Source organism: Rhopalosiphum padi, chromosome 2 (assembly GCF_020882245.1).
Source record: "Rhopalosiphum padi isolate XX-2018 chromosome 2, ASM2088224v1, whole genome shotgun sequence".
Lineage (NCBI taxonomy): Eukaryota > Metazoa > Arthropoda > Insecta > Hemiptera > Aphididae > Rhopalosiphum > Rhopalosiphum padi.
The window spans coordinates 2687896-2694425 of NC_083598.1; positions in this window are offsets into that span (position 1 = coordinate 2687896).

Genomic DNA, 6530 nt, shown 5'->3' on the forward strand with positions numbered 1-6530 from the left:
ATATATACTATGAGATTAATAACAATTGTTTTAAATATATTTTGTTAGGTTAATTTATATAGTAAATAATAATAAAAAAATACAGTTATATAAGTTAACTGCATAACAATAAGACATCAATCTTCACATACTCAAATCTAGTAATTGTGTTTTCATTGTATTGTTAAATAATTTCTATACTATGGGTGCAATTTACTATACCTATTTTAAAAACCAAAAAATCCAGGACGCAATTTACTATAAATTTTTTACTACCTGCTCAATGTCACTTGGACGTAGCTTTAAAAAGGTTGATAATCACGGGTGTGCGTTGTAGGAGGTCGCACCTTGAAGGGGGGGGGGGGGCAGGAACGCATAATGTTCCCAAATAATTTAAAATTCACATATAATTCTATAAAGTAAATAGACATAAATATATAATAGTATATTGTGTTAAACGCGAAGCTTCCTTAAGGAAATAAAACCGTATACCTTGGTAGTCACGATGATATGGGTATTGGGTACATAAATATTGTCGTCGTGCGTTACGTCACGATAATAATTTTTATATAATAATTATTATTTTGCTATACATATTTATTGCTAGGTAACTGGCTAGGTATGTATAATAGTATAATATAATGTATGTACGGTACCCCGAAGAGGCCTCCTAATGACACTGGCTAAAATAATATATAATATTATATATTATTATCATGGTGTTGCTGCAGCAGCGGTGGTAAGGTACCCATTTATTACAACATGTGCGCACAGTATATTTATATGTCTACATATTATATCATGTACCTTGAGAAATTAATGTATTGACCTTACAATATTATTTTTTTGTCACATCTAATCTTAAGAAATCACACAGAACACTAATAATAATCAGGGATCACAAATGTATGCATTTGCATGTTTTAAATTTATTTAATGAGATACAAATTCGTTAAATAAACCTAATATAAGTAATACAAATTTAATTTAATGTTATTAATTGGTAGGCAAAGTATATTTTTACATTTTAGATATTTCAGTTATTATGGAATATCAAACATAGTAGATTTTTTTATCATTTCGTATATATCTTCTTATTTAGATATTTGCTCAGGTTTTTTTTTGTATTCTGCTTGTAATAATTAACGGTTCTACGGCAGTATTGCAAAAACAGTGTTATCAATTGAAATCATAGAAAATAAATTAATAATTTTAAAAATGAATAGATATTTTTTGTTATTTTAAAATTTAATTTCGATTTTTAACTGCGCATTTTTTTTCAAGTGCATACAATTTAAATTCTTGTACACGTAAATTCATATCAAAAAACTTTTTAATGCATAGTGCAGCGTGTTAATTTACGCGTTTTCTGATGCATAATCTTACGAAGCCTGATAATAATATTGTAATCCGTACTACACTCGCGGTATGTAGTTAGGATTTTTTTACATCTGCTTTCGTTCAATCTTATATAATATATATATACAGGCGTACACAACATACTGCCTAAAACCTCTGAACCATGTAGTATGTACACGTCATTGCGTACCTCTAATAGGTATAACGCAACGCGTGCAAGGCGTGTGACGTGATGGTGCCATGATATTATAAAATATCGTTATAGTCATTTTTATTATTATCATTTATTCGGGAATGTTTGGCGAGTGTACCTACAAAATAAAAGCGTTTTCGAAAACATCTCAATTTCATATAATAACATGACAATATTAATTATCACGGCGTACGCGTGGAGTAGTAGATAATACATTTTTGTACCGAAAAAAGTTTTTTTCTTCTTCACGAAATCGTCTTCCATATTATTATAATAATACATATTTTATACGATAATATTGTAAAGGTCGCTTAACATATTTAACGACGCGCGCGCTAATATTAACTGTACTTGCGTGCAGTATTGCGTTATTAATAACGATGACGAGTCACGAGTACCTACACCCTGCTTGTGTACCTAACCGTCTTAACCTATACTTAAACGTCCTTACTTCTGAAGTATTTGACGACTTAAACGAGCCGTTGTCAAGTAAAACGACTGTATAAAAAAAAGGGGAAAAACTCAATAAACGACCGTCTCGAAATATATTACCGTCTTTGCCATGTACCTATAGGACCCCGTTTGAAGGTCATCGAAACACCCAAAATATAAATAAACAAACCCCCTGTGGGTCAAAATTATACGAATATATTATATGTTCTACAGTACCGGTGCTCCTTCGGCACTAGACCGCGAATGTAACAAAACAGACGCACTAACGATAAACCAACCAATCGTGTCAGTTCCGAATGTCGAAAAATGTCATCCTTTAGAACAGACGAACTCAAAGCGACGACGGAGACTTGACACGGATTCGAATGGTTCGACGTCTGTGTAGGTACAGCACCGTCTAGGTCCGTAGCACATGATATTATTGTTTTAATTTTACGTGTTTAATATTTTATGATATTATTATTATATTATATTTTGAACGTTTGTTAATTCATTATAAACGCATTACAAATAAGCAAGGCTGGGCATTAACGAGTTAAATTAAAAGTTAATTTAATTTTAACTTATTAACTTAACTATTAACTTACTAAATTTATTTTTTAATTAACGTGAAATTAACGAATTTATTTTCATTTTAAGAAATAAGTTAAGTTAATTAATTTTTTTTTTACATTCACTATTTCAGTCGTTTTCATGTCAACAAATATTTTTATTGTGAATTTGTATAATGATAGAAACAACTAGACTGTTTTTAATATGTATACCTTGTTATCAATTTAATAAAATATTTTGTGATTCTTTATTAAAAAATACACTAATACTCTATTACAAACACACAAATAATATCTGTATTAAAGACTTTATTTAAAAATGTAAATTAATTATTTTCATTTTTAAGGCACATTAACTGTTATTTAGATGACTATTGTTAGAAACGAAAAAAAATAAAATAAAATACATACTATATAGAAATACTGTTTGTTGTATGAAGTATAAACATTATAGTCTATAATTTAGTTGTGTGTTGATAAAGTACGTTAACAAATAAAAAAAAATAACTTTTTTTTAACTTCATAAAAAGTTTTAAAAAAATGTGTATTAACTTTTAACTTTTTCTTATTGATGCATATTAACTTAACTGAGTTAAAAAAAAATCATTAACTTGCCCAGCCTTGCAAATAAAAAGATAAATTTAATTTAATATTAAAAGATTTTCGGGCAGAGCAATTTTGATGGGCGAGCGTCGTTTGATAACCCAGAATTCGGAAATAGACGAAATCGGAAAAATTATCAACATAATATTCTGTCGTCGAGGTAAAATTTTCGTACGAGATTATTTTACAATCGATTTGTGAATATTTGTATGCTATTGCCTATAATATAAATACGGGGGACAGACATGCATACCTCGAGAATAATAGAAAAACACGAATATTAATTACGTAATATCACGTTATCGTATACTTAATGATAATTATACCCACTATTATAATATTCGTTATTTATAACGACAAGCCTACTATTATAATACGTCGTAACAAACAATTAATTTTTTTAAACAGTTTTTTGTTTCTAAAGAAGGTTATTAAATAATCATTATTTACAAAAACAAAAAAACAATCTAACATAATATCTTGCCTAAAAAGCTAAATGATTCATATTTTTTCACGTTTGATTTAGTAGTATAACTATTTAATATTTACTATTTATATTTCAGGCTCAGTGCCGGGTTTAGTGGTCAGCGTGGGAGAGGGTAGGATTACACTCCTCCCCACTTAAGATATCTGGTTCATTTTAGTCGGAAAATTTGTAATTTTGACATAGTAGTCGGCAAGTCGGCCATTATGATTTTATTGTTTGATCGTTTTATGATTATATTTTATACATAATTACTATTAATATTATAATATTTTTAATATTCAAATATTATTTATTTATTTATTATTTTAATATAATATATAATAATCAGCGCCGGTGGAGGTTATAAGGGACCCAGGGTAGATTTTTTTCATGAGCAATCTTGTTACATAAAAATAGCAATTTAAAAAAAATCAAAAATAACTTAAAAATATTTGAACTATGCAATAGTGCAATAAATAATGCAATTCAGAATAAATTCAAGAGATCAAAACCAAAACGAAATCAAAAATATTTAATGAATAAGTACTGCAATTAAACAAAAAAAAAATAAATGAAAAAGCAGTGATAGAAATTGTAGAATTAAAAAGTGAACTAGTAGAAACACACTGTTGCGGCACTTCAGGCTCCTTTTTAGAAAGGAAAAGGTTTAGATACATGAAGTGTCGCGTTATAAGGTTGATAATATAGATATGGTAAACGGTGATAGTAAGTACTGAGCTTATCTTATATCATAAACAAAATAAATAGTAAATTAACAATTGATAATATTAAGAGAAACAACAGATGCCGATGAAGACATCTCTTCAACGCAATAATACATAATATGAATATTGACTAATAATAATAATAATAATAATAATATAGAATGCAAACAGTGCATATACGAATGAATAGTAATTATATCAAATAATAATAATAACAATTATACAGAACTTATCTGATATACAAATTGTAGTCATCACGATTAAAGATAATATATCTTTAATCGTGGTGGTCATTCAGCAGTCAATCAGTAATGTCCGATGATAATAATCAGTGGCTGCTTAGAGATAGGGGTGATGGGGCGGTCGCCCCCCTTCTAAAATTATTATTTATTACTAATTTATAAGTTTAATATAAAATTTCAAATTCATATTGTAGTATAATATTATTGTCAAAAATAAAAATTATGTTTCCTATATTTACACTAATAGATATTATGAAAACATTATCAGATAATGGGAGTTTACAATTTCTGAGAATCGATTACCAATAACAATTTGCCGAAATCCGCGAGCAGCGAATGGGCCATGTTAAAAGTCGTCGTCATAACACTCATAACAAACTATGATCGGAATACAAAAACTAAGAAGGGGAAACACAATAATAACGCTGCCGCCGGGGCGATGATTTTAATCGCCCGTTGCCCCGATATGCACGGATTCCGAATTTGCGTGTGTTTATTATTTACTTTGTGCCGTCCAAACTTGTAATCAATTATTATTTTATTATTTCATTATAATTATATATTTATTAAATGATTTAATTAAATAACTATTATTAATATTATTTGTGTTCGATACTTTCCATAAATAAGCAATTTTATATCGCCCTATCACTTTCAATGCACACGAGCCGCCACTGACAATAATGCGCGGTGACAACAGCTGAGATTTGACCCATATAATGCCAGTCCGCGACGAATATAGCACGAGCAACGGCAGCGGCGATAACAATTGCGGCGGCGGCGATTAACACCTACGGCGGCGGCGGTTACGTTGACTGTGACGTTATGGAAGATACTCACATGTCACATGCAAGTATTAAGATATATGCAGATGTCTACCGTAAAAGTAGCGACGAACGGACAAACAACACGCACAATACACGTAATAAAGCCGACACTTGCTACAGGGCTTAATTAAATTCGCGATGCCACGAGGATTTACACACCGTTGTCCGTAATACGGACGAACGCCAGTCAATGGGTGGTAAAACAGAACTGATCGGGCTACTTCGCACCAGCAAGTTCAAAGGTCGATTAAGGTGGAATGAGCCGAAATCACATCCAACGGGAGAGGGGAAAAGATTAGCAGCGTCGATATCTTGATGCAAGTTCGCGGGCCGATCGGTTTGCTCAGTAGCACGAAACCGATATGGATTTGAACGACAACTTGCTCAAACGGACAGAGAATTTAAAAGAGAAATAAGTAAATTAAGTGATGAGATAAAACAAATAAGTTTATTTGGTAAAATACAAAATAAATTAGTTAACTTTGAAAATGATAAATACGAAAAAAGTAACAGAAATTATAACCGTTATGACGACAGAGGTAGTAGTTACGAAAGAGTAATAGATTATCAAGGACATAAACTCAATTATAGAAACAAAAGTCCATACCCAGGGGGTGAAAACCGTAGAAATTGAGAATCTAGTATGGATAGAAACTACGGTAAAGACAAGTCACTATCCAGAGAATATTATAATAGAAGACCAAGAGAATCTGTAACGATTTATCTAAACGAAAAATATGCTATATTAGACACAGGGTAAAATCTATTTTATATAGACTACTCGTTAACAAAAAATAAACAACTTATTAAACCTAAAAATAACATCATAATAACAGGTGCAGATAATACGGAACTAAAGCAATTAGGTAGAATTGAGAAAACAATAAAAATTAAAAATGACACCCATCATATAAAAACATACGTAATTGAAGGATTACATTGCAAACTGCTTTTGGGAAATGATTTTAATATTAAGAATAATGTAATAATCGATTTTAAAAATAGAAATATACAGATTAAAAATAATGCAATACAAATGGACAAAATATGGTACGGTTATAACAGAAATAATATAACTAATAAACATACAAAAATCAATTATATTACCAGTAAAAATTATAATGAAAAAGAA